We start from the raw sequence: 18,270 nt of genomic DNA on the forward strand, positions 1-18,270 counted from the left end.
GCAGCCGCTTGCAGCCAATTTCGTTTTCTATACCAGGGCAAGTGTTCTTAACGGGATTCTCTCCCATTCTTAGACGGTTGACAGTTAAAAATAAAAAGGCGGTCCTGAAAGCCCAGAAAATGGCAGTTCCAACAAGGGTACATGCACCAAGCTAGGCCTAATAGGCACGGACCTATATATCAGATTTTTAAACTGGTGCTTATCGCAGCCAAGCGTGCGCCGCCGACAAATCAGTATTGTTTTTTCCTTTGATTGTCAAAAAACTTTGTGGAAGCATTCATTTTGACCGTACAAGTCAAAACTGTGAAGTTCTGAAAATTGGGGCTGTGTCTCCTTTTCAGAAAGTTTATTTGATTAACACATTTTTTTTATTAAATTTATAAATATTGCATACAAAAAATAATTTCTCTTAAATTTTTACAAAAATTTGAAACACTCACTGTGTCTGGCAACCGTTCCAAAGCTACCCAAACCATCCGAAACACCTGAAGGTTCAAGCGTTCTTCTGAAACTTCCCGAAACCCAAGTTTTTGAAAAAGTTTCTTCGCATCATCAGTGCATAATGTTGATCAGCAAAATGGATAATGCTTTCTTATGCTTTGGTTATCTTGCAGCCTTCGACGCTCAGCTGCTTAGGCCGTGATAGACCTGCACATCCAGAATGGGCACCTACAGCAGCAGAACAGGGAACTGCAAGTCTGTTGGGCAGGTGCTCGGGCACGTGGTGTCTTCCAAGCACCAGGGAGGGCAGGCGAGGCCCGGGGAACAGGCGACGCCCCAGGAACTGGCCAGGCCTTAACCACCCGAGCTGTTCCTGATGCCTCTCCGCAACATGGAACAGCTTATGCTGCAGAAGCGCAGCTGAAGAACTTCAACAGGACACTGCCGGTATTTATGTGTCCTCTTTTTCACAATATTGACGGGCATAAGGCTACGATTCTTACTTTGTGGTTTAACTTGGGTTATCTGAAGATTTATGCAAATAGGGTTGGAATGTGGACTGAAGCCTTTTACCGTAATATTTCAAATGGATGCCCACCCAAACTATGTTTGAAGCACGGTCGGTGGCAAATTAAAAAGGAGTAAGTTGCCCTACCTTCATTACGGGCCTTCTGTTATTTATAACAGCAGAGTGCATGCACAGCCAATGCACAATGGAAGGCTATTTATTGTAAGGGGTACCCTTAAACTGAACCGTGCGATAGAATTGTGTCAAGGTGACGCAACGCCAGTTGCACGTTTTGTAAGTCAGCTTTAGTAGCCTGTGTAAACTTTTTGCAATTGTTAAACTGCGTTTCATAGAGGCTACTGAAGGGAGAAATGATGGACGGTGGCCACCAAAAATTAAATATTTGTGCATCATTACATTTTTGAACAGTTCTTTCCACCCGAAGGTCGTGTAGACGAGGCCTTCATGTGCAACCTCATTGAACGGCATTTTATGTCTTTTTCAACTGCCGCTTCTTGAAATATTTTTAAGTAAAGCATTTCACAACAGGGGAAGTAAAATCGCCCAACATATATGCCTTTGGGTGCTTACAATATGTCGGCCTGCAAATAATCATAAATCATGCTGATTTGCTACGACACTTCTGCCCGTTTTATCCTTAGAAGTTAAATTCCGCACCTGCAACAACTCTCGCCGTGAGTATGTGTGCGGAGCACACACAAACCTGCCTGCATGCTTTTTGTGTTTAATGCTTGCTTGACAGAAGGATCGAGATGCTGTAGTATATATTGGGCTTCTTTTGGTTTTCCTGTTCTCACTTGAGGCTATAATCAAGAGATCTAAATATTTAGGGCAATAAATTCATTTGTGCTTTCGGCATCTGTTACAGAAGTAAAGGTACATGCTTGAAAATAACTTTTAGCCTGGTCTAAAATCGCTTTTGAGCGTGCCCACCATATGCATATGCCCAAACAAATTTGTAACGGGTTGCCAGATAAATCTTAATTCCATCTTTACTTTACATTAGTAGTGCATTTCCAAAATGAGATGTTAGCCAGTCCTAACCGAAGGTCACCCTATGAGAGGAAATCAAATTTTCCAAGGTGAAAGAGTAACTGTCATTGCATCCGCCACTTTATTCAGGGGGTGTGAGTGCATGCGTAGCTGTGTCTCCAGGCATAGCATACGGTAGTCGCACAAGCGATTATTACACGAGGCGAGCTTGAGCTGAGTAAGTTTGTTCATTGGCCTACAGGGCCACAACTGAGTGAGCACTAAACAAAAATATGGAAAGGTAACTGCTCATACTGTGCTGCTGTTGCCATTTTTTGCAACTATGATGACGGTTTTGGTCAATTCCTGCCTTTTTATGCCTTTTTCAATTCCAGTCTTCGTAAAGTCGTAAAATAGGTGATAAATTTGTAGGGTGACTAGCCGGCAGCTAGACTAAGCTTTAACAAAGTCAAGATGCGCAGGGTCTTGAATGCACTGTTTTGAGAACCACATACATTATTAAAATTACTGAGTGGATGCTGATGGGCAAAGATGATCCATCAAAACGTTTGCACAATTTGAACGTTGCAACGAATTTGACTGACTAATGAGATTTAGCGGATTATGGAGGGGAATATTTTAATCTTTCTGGTTTCATCTAAGACAGGTAGGGATGCCATATATTCTAATATTTTTTATTCTCTCTCTAGTAAATATTGTAACATTTTGATGCATGTATAGTGTGGCTTGCTGCATTTACCTGGGCATTCACATTCTCTTACTTGAGACATGTTCATACTTGTATCTGCATATAAATAACTTTATTGACATATTGAGAACACATTTTGTCTTTCTAGGAGGAGCAGCTCGTGTCTCTAGGAGACAGCAAGAACCTGCAGAAGGTGGTACGAGAGATGGTGGGACGCCTGTTCTCAAAGAAAGTCCAGGAGCAGTTCTCCGGCCCTTCTGGGCTACCAAGGAAAGTCAAGGTTCAAGGACGCCATGATGTGTAAGGTGGTCATCGGTAATGCATATTCTTTGCTAGCTATTAAATTTATGGTATCTCTATTGGAGCTCAATAGACAAGCACAATCTTTGAAATATGTTGACAATTAAAGGGAAACTGAAACACTTTTTGACAAAAAAACGAGTTACAGGTGACTTCTGGCGTATTTTTGTCCTGTGAATCTGAATATCACTTTCGTTTTCCCCGAAGGTGTAACTAGACGCGAGAAAACACGAAAAGCCTCAGAGCAGTCGTGACGTCGTACTAGGATCTTTGGGGCGCCAAGCACGTGTCGCTCGTGTGGGCGGCGCGTGCAATTGCAAGCTTGCCAGTTGTATTTTTCCACACTGATGCCAGTTGTGGTGTCAATTTCTGACCTTTTTACAAATACAAGAGTTCACGTGCATAGGTTTGACAGGAGCTGAAGATGAGCGAGAGCAGAAATTCCGAAAACTCCCAGCATGACGTCACGCCCCGGGAGGAGGGGCTTCAGCTGTACTTTAGAAATTAATTTCTGCAGCCTCCGTGCACAAGATTGAAGAAATGAACTCGACATTTGTGATCCTGGATGCCATATCAAGACGACTTTGGTGTTCTTCCTCAAATGCAGAACAGCTTCAGTTTCTTGTTAAGTCTTGCAATATGCAAAATTTAAGTCGTCAATTCCTGTCGTTATTTTTTTTTTTTTTTTAATTTGACTTGCATTTTTTATTATGAATATCTCCTGTGTTACCATTCTCGGAACCTTCATACTGAAAAGCAGCGTCTTGAAGGAACTGTAAAAAAAGGTTTTTGTTGCTCTTGTCTTGTTATCCTGTTAGTTTCCAGGTTGAAAATCTAATGACGACCATTTAGAGGCCTTGGTCTGTAGAGTGTCAGTTGGGGAAGTTTTGCTCTTTTTTTAACCACTCATCTCTGCACCCCACCCCTTCTCGCCCCCCGCCCCGTCTCGCCCCCCATTTCAGATTAATAGGATGTGGCGTGAAATAGCCATATGCCTCCATAGAATCTGCACCGTAGCGTGGTAGCCAAACCCACAATCTCCACCTCTGTGGTGCTCTCTTTCTGTCACCTTTGAATTGCAGGCTAAGTGAGGGACCTATATTTACACAAAGTAAATGCTCACAAACTGCAGTGTGTGAACAGCACCTTGTGTGTAGCTAATATGCAAAGTATTGGCTTCCCCCTATCCCTCAACTAATCTCTGTGATCTGACAATTCTCTTTACAGGTGCCATACAAAGTTGCACTCGTGCAGCGTGGACGCGGTGCAGAAGTGGCTGACGGGCAGGGAGGCGGGCAAGGGCAATAGAGTTAAAAAGACGGACACTCCACTGGTGGTTCCAACCGCCCTTGACGATGAGGGACACTCTGGCTGAGGAGCTAGCTGCTATGGATGCACGAGTCACAATAAAGAATGTCACGGTAAAAAACATTTTGTATGTTCCCTTCTTGTACTACCCACAATATGCATCTGGGCGACAGATGAATGGGACATGTCGTCTCAACGAGTATACAATAATTGCCATGAGTATACTGTATACATGGAGAAAGTCAATTGTTCACACAGAATTGTTTCTTAAAATTGCACAAATACTAAGCCGGCTTTTTTCAGAAGTCCGAAAAACATGTTAAAAACGGTCAGCACCTATAAAAGATATGAAAACCAATAAAATAGTTTGGACTGAGAAATTTAGCATTTCCACATTTAAGTCAATTTGATCTGCTGAGAAGTTAGCTGTTTAAAAATGCAGTAAAATGTAATTCCTGGGCTTTAAAGCCTGACACAGCTAGATTCTGCTGGTTCTATGGTGGGTACACTGAATGACGCATACGCTGGTGCTGATCCGCAATTTCGCAGGCAATGACCTGCAATTACGCTGGCACTGATCTGTTTTTACACTGGGACTAATCCGCAATTGGACTGGCTCTGACCCGGAAACACGCTGGCACACTGATGGTTTCCTACCGTACCACCGGTTCCATGCCGGGGATCTGTGTCGGGAGCTCGCTGGGAACATCCCGTATTCTCGGCATCCCGGTTCCCCAATAAGTTCCCGGTACCGGCCGGATTCCGGCATTGGGCCCGGCCAATGTCGCCCCTTGGGGCGTTTCCCGTACTGGCCGGTATCGCTATCCCGGCAGGCCAATACCGCCCCATCCCCAACCCGGCGTGTTGTGCTACGTGCGCATCACCAGCAGACACCCGCCGTCAAGCGACCTGTCATAGTAGTCTACGTCTACTTTTGAGATATTATTTATTTATTTATTTCAAATACTGCCAACCCTTGCGGGTTATAGCAGGAGTGAATACAGTAATACATTAAACAAAATTCAGGTGACACAAGAAATTAGGCATAGAACAATCATTCTCACAGGTGCAACTACTCGTCAGCAAACCAGTTCATCAACATTTCTTCAAATTCTTCAACAGAAGGGAGGTCCGAAAAAACATATCTGTTCCATTCTTCTATTGTTTTGGCAAGAAACGAATATTTAAAAATGTCAATATTCGGCATAAATGGGTCAGCTGACAATTCACTGTTTAGTCGTCGAGACCGTCTTCCTGGAGATCTGATACAAGTTTACGGGTAAATATGGAGATTTTTAAAATACAACAAATAAAAAAACTTCAGCCGCGCAATTCTTCGTCTTGACGCTAAGGAGGATAATTGGGCTTCCCTCAAGAATGCCGAAACAGACTCGTGTCTATCGTATTTAGAAAAGATAAACCTTGCTGCTAGCCTTTGAATGCGCTCCACTTTATCTATTTGAGTTCGTGCGTGGGGGTCCCATATTATCGATGCATATTCCAATGTCGGGCGCACTAGAGCTTTATAAACGTTGGTCCGGATATCGTACGTAGTTCGTCCCTCTTAGAGATCGCCTCATAAAACAGTTTCCTATATGCTGAATTACATACATTTTTAACGTGCGTATTCCGGCTGAGATCCCCCGAGATAGTAATACCAAGATACTTAATAGTGTTAGAACCGTTGCAAGACACGATCTATTTCATACAAAAAACATCAACGGAGACTTCTTTTTGGTTATGCTTAAGACAGTAGTTTTATCAAAATTAATTCGCATATCCCATTTTTCACACCAGTGAAATATAGTCGTCAATGAGTCATTCAATAATTCTTGATCATCTACAGTTACTACGGGGATGAAAACCAAACGATCATCAGCAAACAATCGCACTTCTACAGCTGGGTCGATATCTTGAGCGATATCGTCCGTTCTTGTGCGTTATTTTATTTCCATCGTGTTTCAGTATTTAGATTGTACTGTTTTTTTTTTTGTTTTTTTTACATTTTGTGGTTCGTTTATTCCCAAAAAAACGTTCTCAGATTATGCTTTATTTTTGAGTTAGTTGCGTTTGAAGCTCCTTCAGGGGACAGTTTGCGATCTCCAAAACCCAAAAAAAGGCTTCGAGACCAGAGCCTTCCACGACGCTGCACATATTTTATTAAATGAATTATATACACTAAGAGAGCAGTGCCTTGATATCAAGGAACTGCTTGTTGAAGAGTGTGGGAACCACGTGGGTTCCCCGCATCCCTATCTAGGCCTTGCTCAGGCAGGCCATGGGCGTCGTCATGTCAAAGCGCGTCACGGATGCGAATTTAGGCCGTATTCTATCCTGGACGGCTCTCTCTCGCCCTTCTCGGGTGATTTGCCACAGGCACACTCCTCGGGACCTTAATACTTGGACTCGTCCGCCTCTCCGGTGATGAACCCACTACCGTCGACCACGGGCGCGCCCATTTCCCGCAGGCTATATATGCCGGCCCAAAGCAACGACCGAGGTGCTCTCTTTGAGGGAGAGCCTTGCTCCACGGAGTTTTATTTGAGGCTCGTCTCCTTTTTATGAATCTGTCTACTGCGGCAGCGCGGAGTCCGACCGGTGGTTCTGTCACATTGAAGCAGCGCCGATAATTCGGAGTGTATCAAGGGCAACTCGTGTTGGCATGTCGAGTCAATGAACCCGTCGTTCTATGGACCCAGAGATATACTGTATTTCCTCCCCCTTCCCAAAGGGGAAATCCACAAGTGGAATTACGAATATCAGCATCTTCAATCCTTTGAACCATTGAATTCTTAGACATTGGTGCCTCGCGCCGGAAGTTACGATTATTACCTGAAGAGGTCAAATTCCAGCTCTGCTGTAGAACGTACTGTGAGCTACTCTTAATACGAGAGAACGTTTTTAATTTGAATTTTTCATTTGTCTATAAAGTTTGAAAATGATTTCGAGTGTCAGAAGCCGCAGTGTTTTGCACTGGAGAAACTTCTTGATATTTTTCGGGGTCATGGGCGTAAACACACATGTATATTTTTCAGTGTGTATGTGTCTCACATATGAAAGCGCGAGATTGAAAGATCCTTCTTGTTCCCTAAGCACCAATGAAAATAATTAAGTTCAGACCACTGCAGTGTCTTGCGAAGTGCCGGCACTGTGCTCTGACGGCTATGCCCAAGAAACTGTACCTTCGATTCATAGGAGGGTTAAACTCCGACGCTGTGGTTAGACTACAGGTTTATTCACGGGGTCCATGTTACAGCGAAGCAGTTCATGGCTAGGGTTCTGTGGATTTTTCATGCGCGTTAACAAAAACTCTATTTTCCCCGCTAAATTTAGCAGGAAAATTTCCGTGCCAAATTTAGCGAAAAAATTTCCCCGCTAAATTTTACGGAAAAATGTTCCCGCTAAATATAGCAATAAACTTACCCCACCAAGTTTAGCGGAAAATTCCCGCGCTAATTTGGGCGGAAAAATATCCCCGCTAACTTTAACGGCAAACTTTTCCCGCAAAATTTAGCGGCTAAAAGGGAGTTGTTTCTTTTCACGCACACGAAAACCCAATAAATTTGGCGGAAAAATTTCCCGGCTCAATTTGGCGGAAAAAATTCCCGGCTAAATTTAGTGGAGAAATTTTCTCACGTGACCTCGACACCCAATTCAGTTCCCCACTAAACTTAGCCGGGAAAATGACGCCACAACTTCGTGTCACGTCACCCATGAACAAAATCAGCAACAGGAGAAGAGAAAGAAAGGAGGAGGAGGAGCGAAGCGCACCGCCCTCTTTTTGTCGTCGTTCAAAGCTCTTGCGTGCCTAGTTTCCTTTCCTTCCGCCGGGTGGCGGTCCCGTCGCGCTTGTCTAGTTTCCTCCGACTCTTCGAGGCGGCTGTAATCCTCGACATGTGTGTGCGTAGCCTTCGTCACGATGACTACCAATCAAGAAAATAAATGTGTTCGTACCTTTGTTCAAAATCTTGCGTCACGTCTGTGTCGTGTGAAAAACAACTTCGCTGGTCCTCCACCTTCACAAAGTGGAATGACTCATGATTCTTTGTTTTTTTTTTTAACGAGCAACAGTTTTGCGAAATCAATATGTTGCGCAATTGGCTGCTTCAAATGTCGATTTTGATGTGCGAACACTATGACGTATCGACTCACGAGAAGTTCGTCAAACCTTGTTGTCCGTACCGGAAACACCGAACGTTTCGCAGTAAATTATATAAAGCACGCACAATGTGAAAAGACAGCCTTCACTCTCTAAACTTCGTCGGGTCTGGCTCACCCGGTCTCCCAGTCCTGACAAACTGACGAAAGACCGCGAACGTCAAAGACCAGACGTACGATCTTGAATATTTTGGAAATTATTGCACCGCTAAGTGGCCAGTCATCTCTAGTCGTCATATTTACACGTAGTACTTTCACTCATCGCGACTTCTGAGAAATCTGCACAGAGTCATCAACCCTCACGTGCTACCCGTATACCGCTTGTAAGCGCCACTTCTCCGCTGAACGCCACGTTCGCTTTCTTTTCTCGGCTTTGGCTCGGATACGGGATTGGCCAAAAATCAGACTACTCCAAAAGCTCGCTCCGCCTCGAAGATCAGACGTCACACGGTCACAGTGATGTCGAGCGGCCATTGGCAGTGTCCGCATTTCTCCTTCGGGTGATTTGAAAGGCCTCGGTGAAGTTTAAGCGAAATTTCGCTGCAAGACCGAGGAGTGTGCCCAGCCCTTTTGGGATGTGCGCGTCTTTACCCATTCGGCTCAAACAACGCATCTCCTTCCCGTAACCTAGTTTCGCTATACTAGACATGCCAAAAAAAAAAAAAAAGAAATGCATCCTGTCAATTGGTTTTTAGTCAGCAAGAGGCATGCTCTCAACTCTTGAAGTTCAGGCATGAACCTCAGTCAAGTAAGCGCCATTGGAAACAAATATTATGTCTATACTCCGCGTTGCCCAGATCGTTAAAAAAAAAAAAACACACACACACACAGGTTCACACGTTTCGCTCGTCTACACTTTCAGAGAAAATTTTTTAAGAAGATAGTAACTGCAGAAGCTACCACGTGTTTATACCCGTTACTGTTATTTTACTAGCTGTTTATTGCCTCAACGTCGCCATAGGCAGTAAATGCGGCTGTCAAGAAAGTCGGGTCGGAATAGTAACCATTTCTATACTATATTCGTGGATAACTTTCTGTGGCTAAGGAGTTTCACCTATGAGCGCATGGACGCTGGAGCACCTTGAACGCCGAACGAAGCTGTGCACGAGCTCTCTTCGCTCCTTTTAAAATTCCACAGAAAGTTGTACACAAGTGGCGTTGCTGCAGAGCTGTGCGAGCTGTGCAGAGAAGTAAAAACATGGGATAGGAAACGCAGAGGAGCAGGTAGTTATGTCAATTGTCGTCAAAAATTACATCGTGAATGGTTTCTATTCACTAAAAGGTTCTTCCCTTGGAACACTCAAAATCAACTTTGAGGATTGACATTAGTGAGAGAAAGCAACATTCTATTAAAATTATTTCTTGCTGAAATGATTATTGGGGAAAGGTGTGCCTTGAAAATGGCGGATATAAAATACGGAAGAGTAATCGTAGCAATCAGGAATTGGAGTAACCTGCATTCAAGTCAGAGTTTTCGTGGGGTCCTTTTTGTGTATGTGATACCTGTATCTAATACATGCGTCAATGGATTACGCGTGTATTGTGTGCTTCATATAAATTGTCGGAGAGGCAATGCTAAGCGCGCGAGCAATGCCAATATATTTCTGGACTTGGAGTTGGGCAATATCTACCACTACCTAGCTTCTCAAGCTAAGTGGCAAGCGACCTTTTCCGAGAAACGTTCTGCGCACGCGCGAGCGCCCGACTCTAAGCGGCGAAAGTCGACACGAAAAATTGAGGAAATTCGGAAGGAGGCTGTGGATCAGCGAGTAGAGCACGTAATCGCAGCATATATATAATTGTCTTACACAAAAAAAAAGTGGACGGAAAGGAAAACACGACGTTTAGGTGGACGCCACGAATGCCCCTCTTAAAGTCGCGTTGGGCACGCGCCGTAGCTCAGAGAGTGAAGAAACTGGCTGCGTATCTCTTATTATCGGTTGGTAGCGCAGGTAGGTCACTTCTTTGATGTTCAGTTTGTGGAGCCACCGCCTGGTGCCGTCGGTATGTGGAAAAGTCCATTAGGCTTACCGCAGCAGTTAGTATTCGTTTTTAAATCAATCTAGTGGCTCCTACTAGGTTTTGTGAATGAGGCTAGCTTCCGTTACTAAGTTGCTTGGTTATTAACGGTTACGAACATTCCCTTTACTTAGCACAGTTACTAAGAGTTTAGTCAAGTATGTGACAAGTATTTTTCCAACAGTGCACTCTTAGAATAAGAAGTCGTAGTTTTTTCCTTATGTGTCTATATATCATACTGATGTATAAATCCTTCCGCTCTTGTGAAGTAGACGGAAACAGTTCTAAAACATTGCCTGTTCCCGTGTCGCTGAAGGCTTCACAGACACCTTTTTGTTTCTCTCGAGTACGCTAAAGAAACGAAATCAGTTGTACGTATATTAGTTTTCAACCTATTTACAATTTCATTTTAATCAACACAGTTGGTAGCGCCACATTCTCATTCAGGCATAAAGAGTATTGTAGCGCTATGGGTTGTGGTGCGAATACAGCTCTAACCAAATAGCGCAGCGACCTTCCACATGCAGAATTGTCTTTTCCTGAGGCCCCTTCGCTATTTTTAGTGCAACCAGGTGTTCAGGGCAAACTTGAGGCCATTGCTACGCGTCCACGAGGTAGTTGTTTTCGTAAAGCAAAGTGCACGAACGTTAAAGGCTTAGGGGGGAGGACATCTTGGAGCAGTCGCCGTTGCTCCTACTAATGGTTTTGCCTAGAGGCGCCGCAGACGTCCCGAGGTTCGTGTTTCGAAAACTTCAAACATCTTTAGGGTTTGAATTAAAAAAATGAAGACGAAACTTTATAACGCCGAGGTTCGAACTCGAAAAGTTCGAAGATTTGGAGGTTCGTGCAAGTGCGGGCATGAAGGTCTTCTTTCGAGATAAAGTACGAATTATTTTGAAGATTCTAAATTTTGTTTAAATTTAAGTTTTGAAAATTCGAAAATATAAAATTTATTTGAGATGCAAGTTCAAAAATGTCAGTCTTTGAATCTCAATGTATATCCGATTTCCGCAGTTTCGAATAAAGTTTTCGCGGTTTCAACTTAAAAAAATTCTGAAAAGTGCTACTAACTTTACGAAAAATGTTGAACAAGCCTCGCATGCTGTAAAATCGCCTTCCTCCTTCTATCTTAGTACTACACTACTTACGGTACCACTTGTTTAACATCAGAGTGTTAGTAGACCGTACGCTGCGAATTCCGGGCCTAGCGGGCGCGTGATCAATCCATGCGTCAAAGTGACAGCAAGAGCTCCCGCAAACAAAACTAAATTCTAGAGTACGGTAAATTAAATGTCTATATTGTAACGTGTGTAACAAGTGTAGAACGGTTTAGCGAAAAGCCTTGAGCAGGTATACGGTGAACGTGATGAACGACCTTCCTACCTCATTGCATGTGAGCTGATGGAACGCCACCTAAAAGCGATGCTGCCATGAAACAACAAACAATACAGGACGACGCGTGTTCGTAAAGGAATGGAAGGCAAGACATTTCGCTCCCCATAAGCGCTTTATTTGCTGAGGACGTTTATTTCCGGTGAGATGATCCGCGGGAAAGAAAAATCGCTGGGATAGAAGGACACCAGGCCGGCACCCAACGCAGCTCGATGTCGAAGACCATGCAACCAAGCTAAACTCGCTGTCTACTCAACTCCAGAATTTTAAACTCACCAGGTCACGACCGGAAACGCATCAGGAACGTTTATTCAGCGGTTTCTTACACTTTTATTTTTCACTTATCAAAAAATTAATTGAGCTGTTTGCCAATTTAAAACGCAGCCGTTTTTTTATTTTTATTCTTGTATAAACTATTAATGGGGCAAGCGCCAAACAGCGCTCGCTGTAGTGCGTCGGCGTCTCAAACTATGCGCACCTTTCCCAGATCGTCACAAGACGAACGAGCCGTTTCCACATTGAAATGGGGAACTTAGGTTATGAACGACGCTTCAGCGGAGCGCATCGTTTGAATTTTAAATCTGTAGACCAGGATACCGTTAATCCAAACGCACTTTAAAAAAGAAAAGAAGGTTTTATACAGTCCTTTCTACAGAAAGGAAGGTACTTGTAACCAACGTTTTTTTTAGAAAGAGAGAAACGTTCGTCCCTGAAAGTAGGGGAGTAATGTTCTTCCGTTCTCTGCATCTCATTATGGCGGCCCAAAATCAAGCAAATCGAGCTCAATAAGGCTTAACGAGGACGCTACATCTTTTGTACGGGGCTAGAGGAACAGCAAATAAAAGCGTAACACGAGCTTTCGCGAACTGAATTTATTTTTGAAGCCATCTTCCGCCGCAGGTAAAGAAACTGCGTCTCGAAAGCAGTCACTCAGTCGTCTCTCTCATCAGCACTGCGGTTAAACGGAGACAACCGATACCCAGCTCTTCGCGCATTTTGCGTCCTACCTTTGCTATTTCTCGAGCCACATTTCCTTCGTCAGCAGCACACGTCACGGACGACTGGAAAACCATTTGCGAAACCAAAAGCCGCTCTCAAAAGACAAATTCGAAGCAGCTTATTTGCCTCATTGTTGCACGGTAACCACAAAATATCGCGAAAAGTTAAAGAAGGTTAAATCACTCGCCACCAGATGGCAGGGTCAAGCAGAGTAATTGCAAATAGCTAGGCTAGGTGGCTCTATGTACCGCCAATGAATGGTTCACAACATTATTTTTATATGCTCATGCAAACGTTACGCTTTGAGCACCTCTGTTATACACACATGTATATACATTACGGGTACCACGGGTATCATGTAGACATTTACAACGAGCGCATACACATACACAGCACATACGAATATCAATACAACAACAAACTACCCCGACTACTATTTCCGAGCTCTGCGCTTCCGCCTCTTACACTCGTCGATTTGAAGGTACAGATTTTCTCAAAGTGCACCTAAGCAATAAATAAAATTCCCAGCATGTTGATTTTTTCTCAATAATATCATACCTTAGAAAGTGTTTTCAGTGGCTTTGAGATAAATCTTCCTGTAAAAAGTGAACACTTATGCCGTAATTATTTGAAAGCCGATTTAACAAGCCGCTCCACTGCGGTTTTAAGCCATGAGTTAGTTTCACCGCACAGTACGTCGTAGAAAGTTTTTCTATCGTAGTATTTGTTTTTCTATCTGGGATATTCTCGTGAGGCAGCCATTGTCGTCTTGAAGAAATCTCTATAGAGGAGGTATTCACTCAGCTGGGAGCGATGCGTCATGGGCAGAGAAATCGCTTTTCGACCAACATGAATGCAGTCAAAGTGGCAGCTTGCAGCAGGTGTTAAGTGTATGGAGCCACGTTATGGTGAGCTGGAAATCTTCCAGCGCTCAGCCCAGCGCCCCAGTTAAAGGACAGTTTCTTCAAGAACAGAAGTATATTTTAACGACAAAAATAAAGTATTGGTATTTGTTCCTCTTTTTACATTATAAATTGTAAATATACGTACTTTTCGTAGTATTTAAAGAATGTTCAGTCCTTTTCCCAGAGCGCAATCGCTCTCGGGCAGGAGCGACAGGACATTGCATACGAGAGTCACATAGGCCGCTGTAGGAAAATAGCTACGGTTCAGCCCAGCGCTTTAACATGACCGCCCGTAGGTCGATCAATTGCACTGTAATTCCTCAAGCGATCTTAAACACTTTGATCTAAGGCAGAACGTCAACCTGCCACACCCCGTGCCCACCGATTACGGCCCGACCAGAGGCACCTATGCCCGACAATTTACGCAATCTCATCTCGCTGTTGCACCACTGATACGCGAACACAGGGTGCCACGGTCACATCGGCGACAATTCCAGTCTTCGGTCAGTACGCACAACACTGCCATTGTGATGTTGCTGACATGCGGAAATGCAAAACCTTATTGACGGTCGGTTGGCACTTGGATTCAGGAAACATAGCCGAACGCAGCACAGAAGGCACGCAAGCACCTGTCAGTAAAACCTGCCAATTTCGAACGCGATTTGCGCGGTTTTTTATAAAGTCGTCAACGTCGACATGTCGCTCCGCTATCCGGAGGCTGCCATCTCAGCTCAGTTGTGATTTTTTCGGTCGCGCACCAGTCACCTAGCTGTGTTTGAAGATTTGTGTTTGCCCGTTGTCCGCCTTGTTCTTTTTCTTCAGGGATTATCTTCGTCACTCTTGTCCAGCTCGCTTGCACTTTTGCATTTAACTGCATTATAATGATATCCTTAAACTACAAGCATTTCACCCTAGTTGGAGTTACACAGGTGGCAGCTGATAAAACCTGTTTGCTTTCCTGACAGCTAACCCCATGGTTAGCTCAGTTGGTATAGCGCTCCATTGGGAATGGAGATGTCCCGGGTTCGATACCCGGACCAGGCGGATTTTTCGGTCGCGCACCAGTCAGCTAGCAGTGTACGGAGATTTGTGTTTGTCCTATTGTCTCCCTTGTTTACTTTAGAGTCACTAAATCAGCTACGCTTTCAGAGTACCGCATTCCTTTTCTTTGGCATTTTGCCGACAATACAGTCGCTCTATTCAACAATCTTCTGGTTCGATGCGGCATCATTGGATAGCGGCAGTCGCGTGATTCGCTATCATCATCATCATCGCGCTTCTTCAACGCAACCATCTTGGGTCCAGCGATCCTCTGCCTGCTGCTGTTTGCTGTTTACTGCGCGCGCACGCTGAGTCCGTCGCTCGGCACGCGCGTTTTCCGTGTTGCGTCGAGGTACGAACAACACGACCTTGATTCGCTGCCACAGCTGCTTCTGCGGCAGCTGGCTCAGGTGACGGCTACAGCTCGGCTTGGCTCAGGTACAATCGCTCCTCCATCTGCGCATAGACCCAAGATGGCGGCGCCTGACGCGCTTCAGACGCGTAGTTTGTGAGTTTCGGTACTCTGAAAGCATAGCTTTATTTGGTGACTCTGGTTCCCTTTCTCCAGGGATCATTTTCGTCATTCTTGTCCAGCTCGCTTGCACCTTTGCATTTAATTGCATTATTTATTTATTTATTTATTTATTTCAGTACCTTCAAGGCCCAGAGGGCGTTACAGAAGGGAGTGGTGGAAAACATAAAAACAAACAACAGGTAGTAAATACAGAAATTGAAACAGAGAATGAAAAATGCAGACAACGCCGGTTATTAAGAAAGTACATAACGCTCAATGGCGGATCTGAAAGTGAAATCGTCGGTAATCATTGCGATGGAGGCGGGCAGGTGGTTCCATTCGTTACTAGTCCTTGGGATAAATGAATAAAAAAACAAGTTAGTGCGACAATGTGGCACGCCTACTTTGTTATGGTGGTCTGAACGAGATGAGACGTATGATGGCTCTGAAAAAAGTTTAGCTTTGAGGTGCGGGTTATAATAATATATTTTATGAAATAGCGTGAGTCGCGATATTTTTCTGCGCAGAGAGATGTTCGGAAGGTTCAAGGTTTCCTTCATAATTTTTCTTTATAATCATAAAGAAAAATTAAGTAGAAACTTTCGAGAGGGGACAGAAAACGTCAAATGAAAAACCGTATATCGTGGTTGGAGAATCGCGCTGAGCGAGTTTCCACAGTCCAAGAGAGCGGCAGAAAGTTTCTAGCTGACAGGGGGCGCGAGCGTCGCACTATCCGCATCAGCGTCATCAACATGGCGGGGGCCTTTATAGCGTTTTATGGAAAGGTGTCTACATCTGCGAGAAGACAAGAAATTATCAAACATTTCTTTAGTGTTGCTGCAAAGGCGTACAGAAGTAAACCAAAATCAAAGTGTTGCTTCGGTAGTTGTCGCTTACAAAAAGAGAGGAATGGCCGAGGATATGCATCGTTCAGTGACTTTTTACTTTCTGTCATTTTCATGCGATTATTCAGTAAAACCCAAAGGATTTACAATTTAACTGTACGGGCAGAAGTGGTTTCTGGCACGTTTTAAGTAAACCTAGTTTAGTTGCTGGAAAAGAAAATATGACATTAGCGAATGAAACTCCCGTCAAAGGATGCTTCAGCAGACACTGACGTTGTCAGTGTTCTGATATATAGAAAGAAATGGCCGTCAGCTTAGGCGCAGAGAGCACACACCAAAAATTCAGTTAGAGTACATTTTCAAGTTTGTATCTCACTGATCAGCAACGTCATCACAAGATTACATTGTCAAAACTCGCATCGAAGTATGCCCAAACAAAGAAAAAGTAATTGAGATGTTCAGTTTCTTTTAATTTCCATATTTCTTTGCACATAGTTTTAAAGGCAATATTTCTAAATGTTGCATTTATCGCGAGCGAGACAGGAGTTTCCCTTCAACGACAATATTTATTTATTAATTTAATCCTTTCATACATACATCGCTACATCGCACTTGCAGTAGAGTAAATGAGTACACAATGTTTGAAAGAAAGCATAGAACATATCAGAAATACAGAACTGCACAAAGGATAAACGGCCACTTCTCAACAATAATTTTTTATTGAAAAACAAGGCAAAAAAGGGGAGCTCTAATATTGTTCATATACATAAATCACTTACGAGCAACAAAGCAGTTCGGCTTCGACGATATGTATAATTAAACTACGAGTCAATTACCAGTGACCTGAATTAAAATGCTCACAGGGTGCCCAAAAACATATACTTCAAGCATGCCACCCGAATGTTTGTCCGCGTTAGAAAGTAGAAGCATTCAAATGAATACAATATATGCTCGTTTTTAGCCTAGTTTCCTAATTGTGCAGCTTTCTAAACACCGACTAATTCCTTGTAACTTGATTCATTTTACGAGAATGAAAAAAAAAAATCCTTTATCGAGATCAATTTGAGTTGGAGCAAATATCTATGTGATTCAACTAAATTAATAATGTCTTAAGAAATAAAGCCCTCTTTTTCTGACAAGCAATGGATTGCAAGTGTCTCTTGCTGTATAAAAAAAAGCCGTTGAAAAAAAATACCACAATTCATTCGGGGAAGGTTTTTTTTTTTTTTTCGCCTATAGCAAGAAGGCGACGTAGAACAAGGGGGCATAGGTATTCCCACTTTGGCATTCACCCTCCGAAAAAGAGTTAATATTCCACAAGGCAAAAGCTATTGTTCCAAATAGCCGCCTCGGTGGCTCCGAGGCGAGAGCGCCGGCCTACGGATCCCCAGGTGGCGGGTTCAAATCCCGACCGAGGTGCCCGCAATATGACGGAGGCTTATTGCGGAGAAGGCGCCGTGTAACCGAGCTTTCGGTTGCACGTCAAAAGATCCCCAGGTGGTCCAAATTAATCCTCAGTCCTCCGCTGGGGCGTGCCAGATGCCCGTCGTAGGTTTGGCACGTAAAACCCCCAAATTTTTTTGATTGTTCCAAATGAAAAGATACTTGCAATAATTAGAAAGACACGAAATAAGGAAGGTTGTTGTCCAAGCAAATCTGGTATACTTATTACTTAAATTTTTACTAGCATTGTAATACTGGCACATGCGTCTAGAATAAAACCCAGTTCAGTGCTAAAGAACTTGGCTGCTTGGTTTCCATTCCTCACTGTGTAAGATTTTACTCTTCTTATTTTAGCCCAGCAATAAATTAGAATCTAAGGTCGGCGATCGAATCCCACTTCTACCGGTATGCGCTGGTCACACTGCCGTTTTGCGGCAGAGTCATTTGACGCCATGTCCAGGGATATTATTTTCTCGGTTTAAATGTCTCCATACAACATATTTTATTTCTGTTATTATTTGAAACACGAAGATAATTGATTTAGCCAATGCCCTAGTAAGTCATTGCTCTGCCTTGGGCTGGGAATGGAATGGGAAAACTTTGAGCTATAGTTTGAAAGAACTACGTCAAAGTTCTGCATAATACGTTTATCAATGAAGGCGTACGTTACTCTAAAATGGTTAAGCACAAAACCA

General features: G+C 43.5%; 1 non-coding gene across 1 annotated transcript; it reads left to right on the forward strand.

Annotated features, from left to right (window-relative positions):
* The first annotated feature begins 14,700 nt into the window (after positions 1-14,700).
* Trnap-ggg lies at positions 14,701-14,776 on the forward strand. The gene has a single exon. It is a non-coding gene; the product is annotated as a tRNA-Pro (tRNA).
* The last annotated feature ends 3,494 nt before the right edge of the window (positions 14,777-18,270 follow it).

The sequence above is a fragment of the Ixodes scapularis genome, unplaced genomic scaffold, assembly GCF_016920785.2.
Source record: "Ixodes scapularis isolate PalLabHiFi unplaced genomic scaffold, ASM1692078v2 PGA_scaffold0__279_contigs__length_252992795, whole genome shotgun sequence".
NCBI classification, from domain to species: domain Eukaryota; kingdom Metazoa; phylum Arthropoda; class Arachnida; order Ixodida; family Ixodidae; genus Ixodes; species Ixodes scapularis.